Here is a 16,180-nt window from a genome sequence, read left to right as displayed (position 1 = left end):
TAACAAAAAATAAAATAACACAAAAATTAGAATAAAGTATAGTAAAATATCATGACCACAGGATAGGGAAGGACGTCTTAAACCAGACACCTTCAGAACTTATAAAGAAAGAAAAAATTGTATAAAATATATGTGTTCTAAATATATGTTAAATACTTTAATATGCATTAAAATTCCAAATGTTCAAAAATATATTAATTCTTTAATGTAAACTACATTAATAGGTAATATTTAATTTATAATATTTAAAAATAAATATAATGTAATTATGAAATTCAATTTATATAAATGGATACATTTATAAAATTTAAAGTCCTAGATATGCATTAAAGTCTTAAACATTCAAAATGTTAGAATAGAATATATTTGGTATATGTATGGCCACAGGGTGGAAAGGATTTCTTAAGTCAGACAGAGCAAGAAGTTATAAAGAAAGACAAAATTTGATGTTTTATAAAGTTTAAAACCTTCTATTATAAAAAACATGAAGTTAAAAGATGAACCACAGAAGACATTTGCAATATACAACACAGATCAATAATCACTAGACACAAAAATATTACTACATGTTACAAATCTTTTTTTTATTTTTTTTATTTTTTTGAGACGGAGTCTCGCTCTGTCACCCAAGCTGGAGTGCACTGGCCAGATCTCAGCTCACTGCAAGCTCCGCCTCCCGGGTTCATGCCATTCTCCTGCCTCAGCCTCCCGAGTAGCTGGGACTACAGGCACCCCCCACCTCGCCCGGCTAGTTTTTTGTATTTTTTAGTAGAGACGGGGTTTCACCGTGTTAGCCAGGATGGTCTCGATCTCCTGACCTTGTGATCCGCCCGCCTCGGCCTCCCAAAGTGCTGGGTACATGTTACAAATCTTAAAGAGCTCAATAGAAAAATGAATACTGTGTTAGTGTGCTGTGGATAACAGCTTCCCGCTCCATCCATGTTTCTGCAAAGGACATGATCTCATTCCTTCTTATGGCTGCATAGTATTCCATGATGTATAAATACCACATTTTCTTTACCCAGCCTATCATTGATGGGCATTCAGGTTGATAAAATGTCTTTGCTATTGTGAATAGTGCTGCAATGAACATAGATGTGCATGTATCTTTATAGTACAATGATTTCTATTCCTTTGGATATATACCCAGTAATGGGATTGTTGGGTCAAATGATATTTCTGCTTGTAGATCTTTCAGGAATTGCCACACCATCTTCCAAAATTGTTGAACTAACTTACATTCCTACCAACAGTGTAAAAGCGTTTCCTTTTCTCTGCATCCTCACCAGCATCTGTTGTTTCTTGACTTTTTAATAATCGTCATTCTGACTCGTGTGAGATGGTATCTCATTGTGGTTTTGGTTTGCATTTCTCTAATGATCAGTGATGTTAAGCTTTTTTTCATATGTTTGTTGGCCACATGAATATCTTCTTTTGAGAAGTGTCTGTTCATGTTCTTTGGCCACTTTTTAATGGTTTTTTTTTTTTTTTTTTTGGTTTTCTTTTTTGTTTTTTTTTTCCTGCTTTTTGCTTAAGTTGCTTGTAGATTCTGGATATTAGACCTTTGTCAGATGGGTAGACTGCAAAGATTTTCCTCCATTCTGGAGGTTGTCTGTTCGCTCTAATGATAGTTTATTTTGCTGTGCAGAAGCTCTTTAGTTTAATTCGATCCCATTTGTCAATTGTCTTTTTGTTGCAATTACTTTTGTTAATTATTCAAGACCAAAAGCATAAAAAGAGACGTATGTCCACCCAAGTGATAAGGCAGTTTGGGAAACTGCATTTCCTAGTATGCCCTGCCTCTTGAAAGTTAAACATCTTGGCTGGTACAGAGCACCCTGGGACACTTGTGGCTAGCACCATTTAGAAGTAAACGATATAGGGCTGTGTTCTGACATGAAGGCTTCCCGCTTCCATGGGACACTTAACCAGACACAGGGCAAAACAGCAGAGGTGAAATTTCAGTGGATATTGAGTCTGGGGTAGAACTTCTCTTTCCTCACAATTCTAGCTTCCAAAGATGTGGAGTTGGTGGAGCTGTCCATTGGTCTGCTGCTCTTTTTCTCCTGGGTACTGTCTCTGCCTCCCCACATCACCAGCATCCCCACTGCCACTAGTCTTTAGGGGGATTCTGGGTTAGGTGCTCTTCCTACTCAACTTCAACAAACTTGTACAGCTCCATGGTGGCCTGGGCATCTTCCACAAAGGAATAGCCACTCTTCCTAACCTGGATATCCCGGTTTAGCAGCTTTTTGGTGAGATGCTTCAGACATGGTGGCCTTCTCTGGGTGGTCAAGTGGGGGGATATGGGATCCTTCCAGTTAAGGGGGGGGATATGGGTGGTGTCATGGGTGAGGGACTTGGGGTGAAAGTACTGAAGGGCTTTGAAGTCGTTGTGGATGGCATGTCCCACCACTATCTTCCCTGTGAGTATCTTCAAGATCTGGCCTGGAGCAATCTTGAAGGGTGTGGCATTCACCATGTGCTGCTTGTGGATACCATTCCATCTGGTCCAGTAGTCCACAATGTGGCAGTGGGGAAGGATGTACTCGTCATAAAGCACATCTCCGTTGTAGTTGGCAATACTACATTGAGCCAAGGAACTAACATGCCCATTGGGTCTTGTGTCCACCATCTCAGAGTCAATTGCCACCATCATCTTCCTTGGCAAACTTCTGGGATGCTCTGTAGCATTTATTCTCTGAATGAGCTTGGGTGGAGTTCTGTGGGGCATTCTTCTGTGGATGGTTCTTCTTAGAGGATTTCTTCCGGGAGGCCTTCTTCTGGGAGTGGTTTGGGTGCCTATTAATCTTGGGAAGGGCACTCCAGATCTCCCACAACAAATCTAGTTTAGCAGCAACAGAATCAACCTTCTTCAAAGGGGCAGGGGTCAGTCAAGACACTGCAGCTTTCTTGTCCAGGGGCTGTCCTGACCCATTGGAGGCAGTGGTCTTCTTATTTTTTAGGAAGGGAAGGGTCTTCCAAGAGCCATCTACCCTAGGAGTTTCCCCATTTTTTTGGAGGTTCAGAGTAAAACCCCCCTCACAAGGGGGCTGGTTCTTTTTACCCAGAAAGCCCTTCCATTCCAAGAGCCTCCACTTCTTGACAAAATTTCAGTGCTTGGCATTTCCTTCTAATGTTTTTTTGGGAGGAGGTTCCCCCAAATCCAGATTGAGCAGTAAAGTAGACATAGGGACAGTGGGAGGTGGAAGAGGAGTTGGGAAAGAAGGATGGATGAAAGGCGGATGTGGGACTCATTCCCTGCTGAATCCTACTGTTCAACATGTGAAGGTCTGTAGTACACCCTCCCAAATGGGCCCAGCTAAGACTGGAAGCGTCCGGAGCTGGATGCGGAAATCGGTGCGGTGCTGACAGATATTTTATTCTTTTTGGAGCAACTATGAATGGGAGTTCATTCATGATTTGGCTCTTTGCTTACCTGTTGTGGTGCATAGGAATGCTAGTGATTTCTGCATATTGATTTTGTATCCTGAGACTTTGCTGAAATTGCTTATCAGCTTAAGAAGCTTTTGGGCTGAGATGGTGGGGTTTTCTAGATTTAGGATCGTGTCATCTGCAAACAAAGATAATTTCACTTCTTCTCTTCCTATTTGAATACCCTTTACTTACTTGTCTTGCCTGATTGCCCTGGCCAGAACTTCCAATACTATGTTAAATAGGAGTGCTGAGAGAGGGCATCCTTATCTTGTGGTGGTTTTCAAGGGGCGTCCTTTCAGCTTTTCCCCATTCAGTATGATATTGGCTGTGGGTTTGTAATACATGGTTCTTATTTTGAGGTATGTTCCTTCAATACCTAGTTTATTGAGAGATTTTAACATGAAAGGACGTTGAATTTTATTGAAGGCCTTTTCTGCATCTTAAAATACATTATTAACTGAGGAAATTAAATACCTCTTAAATATTCTTTAAGATTTGGAAACATGCAAAAACAAAGTCAGAAGGAGTCAAATCAGAACTGTAAGGTTAATACCTAGTGATTTCCCATCTAAATTCTTTCAAAATTGGCCTTGTTTGTTGAGGAATTTGTAGGAGCATTGTTGTGGTGGAGGAGGACTCTCTGGTGAAGCTCTCCCAGGATTTTTTCTGCTAAAGCTTTGGCTAACTTTCTCAAAAACACTCTCATAATAAGATTTTATTGTTCTTTGACCCTCCAGAAAATCAACAAGCAAAATTCCTTGAGTATCCCAAAAAACTGCTGTCATGACATTTGCTCTTGACTGGGCCACTTCCATCTCTTGGTAGCCATTGCTTAGATTGTGCTTTGTCTTTAGGCATGTAGTGGTAAAGCCATATTTCATCTTCTGTTATAATTCTTCAAAAAATAATACTTTAGGATCTTGATCCCACTTGTTTAAAATTTCTGTCTAAATCTGTGCTCTTGTCTGCAGCTGAAATGGGTGCAATGTTTTTGGCAACTTTAATTTTTCAATTAAAATCGTGCACACTGAACCAGCCGAAATGTCTATGATGTTGACTATTGTTTCTGCTGTTAAATGTTGGCCTTCTTCAATTAGGGTACAAACAAGATAAATTTTTCCTTGCAAATTGATGTGGATCGTCTGTCACTATGAGCTTCAACATTGTTGTGTTTCTTAAAATGAGCTATTTATTTGTAAACTGCTGATTTCTTTGGGGCATTATTCCCAGAAACATTTTCTAAAGCATCAATAATCTCACTATTATTTTCTTTTTTCTTTTTCTTTTCTTTTTTTTTTTTAGATGGAGTCTTGCTCTGTCGCCCAGGCCAGACTGGAGTGCAGTAGTGTGATCTTGGCTCACCGCAACCTCTGCCTCCTGGGTTCAAGAGATTCTCCTTCCTCAACCTTCCAAGCAAGTGGGCCTCCAGGCAAGCACCAACATACCCAGCTAATGATGTCACCATTCTTATACCCATGCTTCATCAGAAGTTTGACCTGTGTTCTTACTTCAATTTTAGCAGAATTCATGTTGCTCTGCTAGGGGCTGTTTTCAAACTGATGTCGTATCCTTCCTAGTGCCTCAAATTAGATGCTGTTTGGACATATTATAACAAGTTAATATGAGTTTATTTAGGTGCAAAAAATTTGAAATATGCATACTTTTTTTTTTATTATACTTTAAGTTCTAGGGTACATGTGCATAACGTGCAGGTTTGTTACATATGTATATTTGTGCCATGTTGGTGTGCTGCACCCATCAACTCGTCAGCACCCATCAATTCATCATTTATATCATGTATAACTCCCCAATGCAATCCCTCTCCCCTCCCCCCTCTCCATGATAGGCCCCGGTGTGTGATGTTCCCCTTCCCGAGTCCAAGTGATCTCATTGTTCAGTTCCCACCTATGAGTGAGAACATGCGGTGTTTGGTTTTCTCTTCTTGTGATAGTTTGCTAAGAATGATGGTTTCCAGCTGCATCCATGTCCCTACAAAGGACACAAACTCATCCTTTTTTATGGCTGCATAGTATTCCATGGTGTATATGTGCCACATTTTCTTGCATACTTTTTTCATAGTATGCATTTTTCATGAACCTCTTGAAGACCCATTTTACACCATAGTCTGACAATTCCAGTTGTGGAAATATGTCTTGGAGAATTCTAGGGTATGTAATAGTGCAAATGATAGTATTATCCGTAAGAGAGAGAAAAAAAAGCTCAAATGCTCATGTGGAGGAAAATTGATAAACCAGTTATTTATTCAGGATATAATACAGCAGTTAAATTGAATGGACTATATTGAACATACATGGATAGATTTCAAAATATTTAAGTTAAAGTAAAAACATAAAACAAATTATAGAAAGTTGCACAGAGTTTAATAACGTTTCTATAAACTGAAAAATCTCTATAATTCTGTATGTGTGCACTTATATATTATCTTTAAATATATATTGATTACAAATACCTTAAAATATATGTTGCATACTCAGCTAATATAGGACAGCGATTAATGCTGGAGATAGAAAGGTATTAGATTGGGGAGGGATTCGGAGAAGAGTGAAATTTTATCTGTAGATTTTAGATCTTTCACAAAAATGAAAATCTGAATCATACATGATAGAATGTTGATATTAATTCTGGGTGGTAGGTATATAGTTATTATATTAGCTTTGATAATATTCCGGGAAAAAGTTTTGAAATTTTACGAAGAAGAGGCATTCATGTATCAACACAATTACACAGCTGGTTGAGCCTTTTTAAAAAAATTGCCCTTTCCACTACTCTTCAGTACATGTTGGCATATAGGTCTTTTAAAATGAGGCCTGCAGTTATTACTAATTTAGAATCAATGATTAAATTTATATATTCAACACTCCTCTAGTCACTTCCAACAAGAATGATTCCAGTTATCTTCTAAATGCCATCGATTTCTCAAGTCTGCATGTATCTCTGCATGCTTTTTCTTATAATCCAGTATTATTAGAACGTAGTTTTAGAAATGTATTTCAAAAGGGAGTTAGATTTTGAAGCAGAAATGCAAAAATTTTTAAATAGAAGTACATATCAAAGAAACTGTAAAAATCTTGCTTTGAGTGACTCAAAACAAAGTTGGAAACTATTGCTTGGATGTTGTGAAAAGAAAAAGGATTTATATTGATTGTTCAATATGGTTGCTCAAATTTCCTGTGAGGCCAAATGATGACATATCACAACACTCAGAAATTTAACATGTATGAGGGGGCTTGAGAGTGTATGGCTTTGAAGTGAGATGGATCAGGGTTGTTGTTGTTGTTGTTTTTTTTTTTTACTGGGCTGTAATTTATAAAATTCCACAGTATGAATAATTCTGCCTTTCTCACTCTGAAGAATGCACCTGGATGGCAAGCAGAGTTTCAGAAGAAAAGGGGCTATTCCTGCATCAAAAACTAGAACTCCTCTATTCTTGAATAAATAAATGATGTTATTTCTTTCTGTCAGTTTCATTCAGTGAATTTCTGAAGCGTGGTTTCTGTGTCTGTCTCATTTATGTCAACCAGTTTTTGTAGATTATCTGGTATGTGCAAAGCATTGTGCATTGATTTGGAGGTAAAACTCTTATTTTCTGCATTTCAGAAATAAAAGTGGTTAGTAATTGTTAAAAAAGAAATATTAGTTTTGGGGATATTGGTAATGGAGAGACAGTGGTAAACAAAGTGACTTCAACGTCTTGGATCTTTAATAGCAAATATACTTTTTAATCTAACTTAATATTAATAAAACAATACCTCTAACAAAAGGTGGTAACAAAAAAGTAACATTTCCTTTCGTAATGTGTATTTTATTTAAATCTTCTCTAAATTTCCTTGTGTTGATTAACCATAGAATTATATGGGAAGAAAGTCTACAGAGTCCTATCAAATTTCTAGTTGTAATTCTGGGACTCTTCATATAATTTACTATTTCATTCTCTTGAAATGCTTTATAAGTGAAGCTGTCCACCTTGCTGCAAGGAACACAGGGAATAATGGTGCACTGGGGAATGTTACCTAGGAAAGCACTGTAGATTTTATCTTACTGTTTTTTTTTTAAGTGAGCACTTAGCCTTTTCTGATATTTTGTAACAGTAAAGCCCTAAGTTTTGTATTAGGAAAGGACCTTCAGGTCTGTGCCACCTGGGGTTCCATCTTTTCACTCCCTATTCTGATGAGAGACTGCAGCTCGACTTACCGTGCTAGGCGAAACAAAAGGTATTTCTCCCATCACTAACTATAGAAAACTGAGTCACATAAAAAATATCCACCTGACTGAAAGCAACAATAAGCGTTTGAGATTTCTACTATAATAAGCCAACAGCTATTTACATTCTTCCACATCCAAATCTAGGCCAGCAGTCCATTTGTATCTGGAATCCTTTTACCAAGAGTTGAAAAGCCTCCTGAAGGGAGAGGGCACACACCCCAGGCTTCATTCTTGCTTTGGAGCCTTTGTGGACTTCATTCAAACCGATAGTGCATTTTGGAAATATATCTTTATGGTTTAATTTTCCTGAGGTTTTATTGATAAAGATAAATTATTTGAAGAGCTGTATTAGTGCAGCCAATTTTCTTTCCAAGAAGTACTTAAAAAACCATGATGCAGGAGAAAAGGGGAGAAATTTCTGCAGAGTCTCTGTTAACTTTATAGTAGAAAGTATTTTCTGACCATTGTAGACCCAGAGACACCCATCCTGAGGCCATTTGGAGCCTTGAGAAGCACTGTATTTGTAAGTCATAGAACAAGAAGAGCATTTGGAGTGGGTTGAATAGGTTCCTCCCAAAATTCATGTGCACATGGAAGTTCAGAATGTGACGTTACTTGGACTTAGGGTTATTGCAGATGAAATCAGTTAAGGATCTTGAGTTGAACTCATCCTGGATTTAGGGTGATCTGGTAAAACCACTGGTGTCCTTGTAACAAGAAGGGAGGACACAGAGAGACACAGAAGAAGGTGATGGAAAGATTGAGGTAGGGATTGGAGTGGTGTGTCTACAAGCAAAGTAATGTCAAAGATTGCTGGCAACCACCAGAAGCTAGAAGAGAGGCCTAGGATGATTTTTCTTTCAGAGCCTCAGAAGGAATTGACCTTGCTAATGCCTTGGTGTTAGATTTCTGGTCTTCTGAACTTAAAAGTAATTAGTTTTTATTGTTCAAAGCTACCAAGTTTATAATGTTTTGTTATAGCATCCGTAGAAAGCAAATGCAGCATCCCACACCCACGCCTAGCTTCTCTTAAAAGTGGCATAGCTTCTCTTAAAACGAAACTTACTCCTCTATTCCCATATTGCTATAATATTTAAATCTTCTGGGATATGTAGCTTATAGTAACCAAAACAGCATGGTGCTGGTATAAAAGTAGACACGCAGACCAATGGAACAGAAAACCCAGAAGTAAATCCAAATACTGACAAGCAACGAATCTTCCACAAAGCAGACAAAAACATATCCTGGGGAAAAGACTCCCTATTTAATAAATGGTACTGGGAAATTGGACAGCCACATGCAGAAGAATGAAACTGGATCCCTATCTCTCACCATATAGAAAAATTAACTCGAGATAGGTTAAAGACTTAAATCTAAGACCAGAAAATGTAACAATTCTAGAAGAAAACCCTAAAAGAACCTCTTCTGGACATTGGCCTATGCAAAGAATTTATGACTAAGAGGCCCCCAAAACAAATGCAACAAAAACAAAAGTGAATAAATGGAATCTAATTAAACAAAAACGTTTCTGCACAGCAAAAGAAACCATCAACAGAGTAAACAGACAACCTACAGAATGGGAGGAAATATTCGCAAACTATGCATCTGACAAAAGACTAATATTGAAAATCTACAAGTAGCTCAAACAAATCAGCATGAAAACAACAAATAATCCCAATTAAAAGTGGGAAAGGACGTGAACGTACATTTCTCAAAGGAAGATATACAAATGGCCAACAAACATGAAAAAATGCTCAGTATCACGAATCATCAGGGAAATGCAGATTAAAACCACAATGAGATGCTACCTTACCCCAGCCAGATGGCCATTATCAGAAAGTCAGAAAACAATAGACATTGGCACAGATGTGGTAAAAGGGAATGCTATACACTGCTGGTGGGAATTTAAATTAGCACAACCTCTATGGAAAACAGTATGGAGATTTCTCAAAGAACTAAACATAGATCTACTGGCCAATCCAGCAATTCCACTACTGGGTATTTACCCAAGGGAAAAAAAGTCATTATATAAAAAATACACCTGCACACATATGTTTATTGCAGTACCATTCACAATTGCAAAGATATGGAATCAACCTAAGGGCCCATTAACCAATGAGTGGATAAATAAAATGTGGTATATATACACATGGAATACGACTCAGACACAAAAATGAATGAAATAATGTATTTTGCAGCAAGTTGAATGGAACTGGAGGCCATTATGCTAAGTGAAGTAACTCAGGAGCAGATAACCACACACCATAGGTTTTCACTTATAAGTAGGAGCTAAGCTATGGGTATGCAGAGGTGTGCAGAGTGGCATAGCGAATATTGGAGACTCAGAAGTGGGGATGGTGGGAGAGAGGTGCAGCATAAAAAGACTACCTATTGTGTGCCATGTACTCTATCTGGGTGATGGGTACACTAAAATCCCAGAGTTCAGTGATACAATTCATTCTTTGTAACAAAACCAGTTGCATCCCTAAAGCTATTGAAATAAAATTAAGTAACCGCAGATATGGTGAAACCAGGAAGAAAACCAGAATTAAAAGTGAAGCCTGAAGATGTAATTAAATTGCTGAAATCTCATGATAAAACTTTAGCGAGTAAGGAGTTGCTTCTTATGAATGAGCAAAGAAAGTGGTTTGTTGAGATGGAATCGCCCCCTGGCAAAGATGCTGTGAACACTGTTGAAATGACAACATAGTATTTAGAAGATTGCATAACCTTAGTTGATAAAGGTGTGGCAGGGTTCGAGAGGATTGTTTGAAATTTGAAAGAAATCTAGTGTGGGTAAATGCTATGAAACAGCATTGCATGCTGCAGAAGAATATTGCAAGGAAGAGTCAATCAATGCAGTGAACTTCACTGTTGTCTTAAGAAATTGCCACAGCCATCCCAACCTTTACCAATCACCCCTCTGATCAGTCAGCAGCCATCAACATGGATGCAAGACCCTCTATTGGCAAAAAGTGTGAGTTGCTAAAGGCTTGGATGATTGTTAGCATTTTTAATCAATAAAGAGTATTTAAAAAATTAACGATTATTTTTGGTGTGGTATCACCATTGTCAATTAGCCATTCAGTTAACAAATAACTATAGAGAATCTTCTGTGTCCTAGGTGCTGCTCCACCTGTTGGAGATACAATAGTGGGTAAAGGTAAAGTTTCTGTTTGCAATGAATTTTTCTAGAAGAGGAATATGGTAGGAAGAATAGTGGTTCCCTCAAAGACATCCATTCATTAATCCCTAGAACCTGTGACTATGTTAGTTGACAGAGAAAGGAGGGCCGTATGATTGCAGGTGAAATTAAGGTTGCTAATTAACTTACCTTAAATTAGGTAAATTAGCCTGGATTATCCAGGTGGGCCCAATTATAGTCACAAAAAAAAGTGGAATAGGGAGGCAGAAGAACAGAATTAGACACTGATATGACTACAGAAAAAGGTACAGAAAGATGTGTGACGCTGTTTTTGAGGATGGAGGGGAGGGGTCATGAATGTGGATGACCTCTAGAAGCCAGAAAAGGTAAGGACACAGATTCTCCCCCTTCTCAGAAGGAATGGTCTTCTGATGCCTTGGTTTTAGCCTATTGAATCCATTTTGTATTTTTGACCTCCAAAACTGTAAGATAAAACAATTGTGTTGTTCAAGCTGCTAAACTTGCAGTAATTTGTTATAGCAGCAACAGAAAAAAGTTATAGGGAAGGAAGAAAATAAACATATAAACAGATGAATAGGTAATAAACAAGATAGGATTACTTTACCTTTAATAAGATCTTTGATAAGAAGATAAACAACAGTACGTTAGAATTTCTTCTTCTCAGGTATTCCTTCATTCCTTGCTTCCCTCTTCTAGGGGAAGTGCAATTTCTGTGTGTTTCCATTGCATCCTGTAATCCTCTGTTATTGTGCTCACCATGATGTTTGTTTCCGTCTCTCAATAGCCTGTGAGTTCCTGAAGACAGACAATTTTTTACATTTGGATCTTCCTGGCATTGCTCTGCTCATCTTTAGCACCTAATTGTTGAATGAATGAGTCATAAGACAGCTTCTCAATGAATCCAAGTGTATGGTCAAGGAAGGAGTATGTCAAGCATTTTCTGGGCAATGTTTTTTTCCTTTTTCTGTGTCTTTGGTGGAAAGGAGGACTTCGGATGATGAACAAATAGGTGAAGCAGGTGTAGCATAGTATTCTAGCATTTCAAGGCAAGGACCAGTATCTCCATCTAGTTCTTTGGGCTCCAGCACAGTTATTTGCATGCATTTCACTCCCAAACTTATACACTAATATACTACACTAGTATTCACTGTTGTTTCCCAGGTGCCTAGTAGAGCACTGTATGTTTGTTTGAATGATGTTCAGTTCAACTCCTTTATTATGTAGATGAGGAAACAGGCTTCCTGAGGTTAGATGACTTGCACAAAATTACACAAGATATCAATGGCAGGGCCAGTATCAGAACTCAGATATCTTGAATCCAGACTACCATTTTTATTTCTTGGATACTAAATAATAACTTAGAAATAAATCCCGAAACCTGTCAGAATCATTATTTATAGTTGTCCCCTGACTGTCCCTGAGAGGTTAACAAGGTTTAATAATTTGAGCATCATCAAAGTGTGTCCCAGACTGCTCAGCTGTTTGTATATCATAAAGCACCGACCTCATGCACTTACATGGGAAGGCTGGTTATGAACGGATGCTTGTCTCAGCATCGGTGACCTCTGTGATAATTTTTTTTTTAAGTTTTAAAAATAGCCTTTCCCACAGTGAATTCTTAACTAGCTTCTTAATTTACTGAAATTAAATGAAAGTCCTAACAACTGTGAGGAAGGTAAGAGCAGCTTGTCAAATCTCTCACTGCACCTGGCTCAGTGTCAACGCGTGACAAAGCAATGGAGCAAGTGTAACTAATAATTGATGCTATTCTCACTATAGCAACTTCTATTTTCTCCAGCAGATATGGAAGCTTTGATTTCTGTTCCTGAATGGACAGGGATGTACTTTCTTAATTCCCAGTTCACTAGGAAATCTACATAGAAGTAGACAAGTGGAATATTAAAGATGATCCAACCCAATCTTTTCATGCAGATGAAGAAAGTGAGGCCCAAAGAATTTAAGCAACTTTTCTAGGGTAAGGTAATTAGTAAAAGAGTGATATGGTTAGGCTTTGCGTCCCCACCCAAGTCTCACTTTGAATTGTAAACCCCAAGTCCCTATTATCCCCATGCCAAGGGAGAGACCAGGTAGAGGTAATTGAATCATGGATGTGGTTCCCTCATGCTGCTCTCGTGATAGTGAGTGAGTTCTCACGCGATCTGATGGTTTCATAAGGGGCTTTTCCCTCTCTGCTCAGCATTTCTTCTTACTGCTGCCTTGTGAAGAAGGTGCCTTGCTTCCTCTTCACCTTCCGCCATGATTGTAAGTTTCCTGAGGCCTCCGCAGCCATGCTGAACTGTGAGTCAGTTAAACCTCTTCCCTTTATAAACTACCCAGTTTCGGGCAGTTCTTTATAGCAGTATGAAAACAGACTAATACAAAGAGAAAGCTGTGTTCAGAACTTAGAGCAGAGAAAGCACTGGACTTAGAGTGGTTTCTCTGCTCTATTTCTTTGTCCTATGAATATCATCCTTTCACGCTTTAACTCATTGCTCATCCCTTCCATCCCATCCAATAGAAGAGCTAAGAACTGCATTGAAATTGGGTTCTGTTTGATTTAGAAAGAAATCATCCATTTAAGTGAACTATAGGAGCTGTCAAGGTGCCTCCAAAAACCCCATGTTTGAAGGCTGGGATGGGAAAAAAAGCCATTTGAATTCAGCACATTCAATAAATAGATTCTACTAATGTTCTTTGGGAGGGCATCATTTATTTACCCTGTCTCTGGCTGTTGTAAGGGTATCTGTGGACAATGAAGGGTGGGGTAATTTGCATTTTAATTTAGAATTTACTGAGTTTATTGACTTCTTGTTTTTATTGTGCTCTCCTTGCACATTTAATCAAAAGCACATCTAATCTGTTTTAGTTTTTTTATCTCAAAAATTAGAACAATAGGCTTTACTTCACAGGCTTATTAGAAATTAATGAATTAATTGTATGAAAATACTTAGGATAGTGCCTAGTAGATGGTTAGCTCTATATAGTTAACTGTTATTTTCATCCTCATCTTCATCTTCATAGTCATTTCTATCATTATAATTATAATCCTATAATATCTAGCTCAAATTTCTTTTACTGTGGCTAGTTTTCATGAGCACCCTGGTGGGAAGTAATATTTCTCCTCCTCAACTACCATGGTACATATCATTTATGCTTCTTTGTAATAGTGTTATTTTTATCATGTGTGTATTATTTCATTCAACAAATGTTTAGTGAGCCTCTACTATAGGCTAAACATTATGCCAAGTTAATGAGCAAATCCACATGGTCCCTGCTCTTACAGAATTTACAGTTTACTGGCCTGATTTGCTTTTGGACTGAGTGTGCTAATATTGATCTTACCTGCAAGTAATGACCTACCCAAAACAGATTACTATGGTACAGTGTAGAGTGGGTCAGAAAATAGTAGCTTTTTGTTTGTGTTCCATTAGTTGGGTGGTTTCTTAAATATAGTCACATAACCTGAGAACAATTGTAGGTTTTGCCTGATGATTATTGGAACACCTCACTTTTCTGCAGTGAACAGAAAGCATAAACTTTCTGATATTCCTTGAGTAGAGGACTCTTGAAGCAGGCATCCGGTGTCTTGCAGAGTTCATCTCCTTTTCCTGCCCCAAGAATTCCCAAGCTTGTGATTTCATCCGTGGTCTGACTTTCTGCAACTGTGTATGTAGCCCAGCAGTATCCTAAACATTTTGCTGGCCATTCCTTGATCTAGACAAGTGAACAAACTTTTGACTTGGGCTGACACTTTGTATAGATTGGCACAATTGCTTTTGCACCAACCTAGTATTTATTCTTGCTCATAGCAGCCTTTGATATTATTTTACTGGGGCACTAAGAAGTTCGTTTGTTTCAAAGGACATTTTTTTCTCAATACAGTTTTCTGTGAAATCTGTTGCAAAGACCAAGTGCATAGACTTAACAAACTTTCCTTTTTCTTTTGGGAAGTTTCCTTTAAGACATGGCTCAAATATCACTTCTGATGCTCTTTGTACCTTACCATTCTTTCTTTAAGCGAACTACTTGTTCTTATGTTACTACTCACTAGGTTGTACCAAAATCTCCCTTTTTCCATTGGTTTAGAATTAAATTCTTTCCTCGACTGGGAGATCTATAGGGTCTATTGCCTACTTTGCCTTCTCATCCCTCTTCCACAGTTCTCTCACCATTGCTTGCTAAGTTCCAGCTCTTTTATCCTCCTCTGACCCTTTTCACCAGAAGCGGCTCTTCCCAGCCTTTTGCACTGGCTCTTCCTGTGCCTGGCACATATTTTTTGTTGGCACCATCTGATTCCTGATGCATCAGCTTTCCATTACTTAAAGCAGGCCTTTAACGTTACAATGACAAAATCTTGCGTATTTGTCTCATAATATTTATTGCAGTATTTATTAGATCATTGCATCTCTCTAACATTAGCATATAGTTGCATGGAATAGAAATTCCATCTTTATTGTATTCCAAACACTTAGCATGGCACGTGATAAGAAATCAAGCCCATTTGATGTTGCTGTTGACAAGTAGAGAAGATAGATATGCACCAGAAATGTCCACAAATACATGGTTATCTACTGCGATGCATGCTACAAGGCAAGTACTGAGGACATCTTATAGGGGATTAGAGATGGCTTTGCTGAGAAAGCAGTGTTTAATCTGACACCTGAAGTATGAACAGTGTGTTACATGGTAAAGGCAGACAGCATTTCCCAAGTGAAAGGGAAGAGTATGCTCAGGCTTTGGGATAGGAAGTAGCGTGATGCCTTTAAAGACCTAAAGAATTCCAGTGTGGCTAGAGCACATGAGCAGAATTCCAGTACAGGAGCAGAAGATGGAAACCAAAGGAGAAGAACAGTGTATGTAGCTTTTCTGTCCGGGGGATTGCAAACCCTCTGTGTGGGAGGTTGAGCGAGAGAGAGTGAGAGTGTGTGTGTGTGTGTCAGAAAGGGAAGATGTGATGAGCAATGTGTCTTTCTTTTCTTCTTGTGGTGTCTCCAGTACAATGGCTAGCAGATAGGAGCTCAATTAATGATCATTACCTAGGCAAAAGGGGCTTGGAATTAGTGCGTCTTCCCAAAGTTAGCTGATATGCGGCATCTGGTATTACACAGCATGGTAAAGAGCTATTTCTCTAGGTAGTGTGACCGCCACCATTGCTGAACAGTCACTGGATGTGTCTGGAATTCCTTCTTCAGCAAATCTTCATTAATCACATTCTATTCCTTATGTCTCAACAATCTTAACTTTTAGAAAATACCTATGTCCAAAGGGCTGAATGGGATAATTTGACTAACAAATAGAATTTCATGAAAATTAGATTTTGCTTTACACTGTAGAAGAATTATCTATTGTCTG

The 16,180-nt window shown here is 38.3% G+C and overlaps 1 pseudogene; it reads right to left on the bottom strand.

Moving 5' to 3' along the window:
* Positions 1–2,113: 2,113 nt before the first annotated feature.
* On the bottom strand, positions 2,114–3,191 carry LOC104663926 (annotated as a pseudogene).
* Between the last annotated feature and the right edge of the window lie 12,989 nt (positions 3,192–16,180).

This window comes from Rhinopithecus roxellana, chromosome 4 (genome assembly GCF_007565055.1).
Source record: "Rhinopithecus roxellana isolate Shanxi Qingling chromosome 4, ASM756505v1, whole genome shotgun sequence".
NCBI classification, from domain to species: Eukaryota; Metazoa; Chordata; class Mammalia; order Primates; family Cercopithecidae; genus Rhinopithecus; species Rhinopithecus roxellana.
Note: the sequence above shows the minus strand (reverse complement) of the source record. Positions and strands in the feature narration are given on the sequence as shown.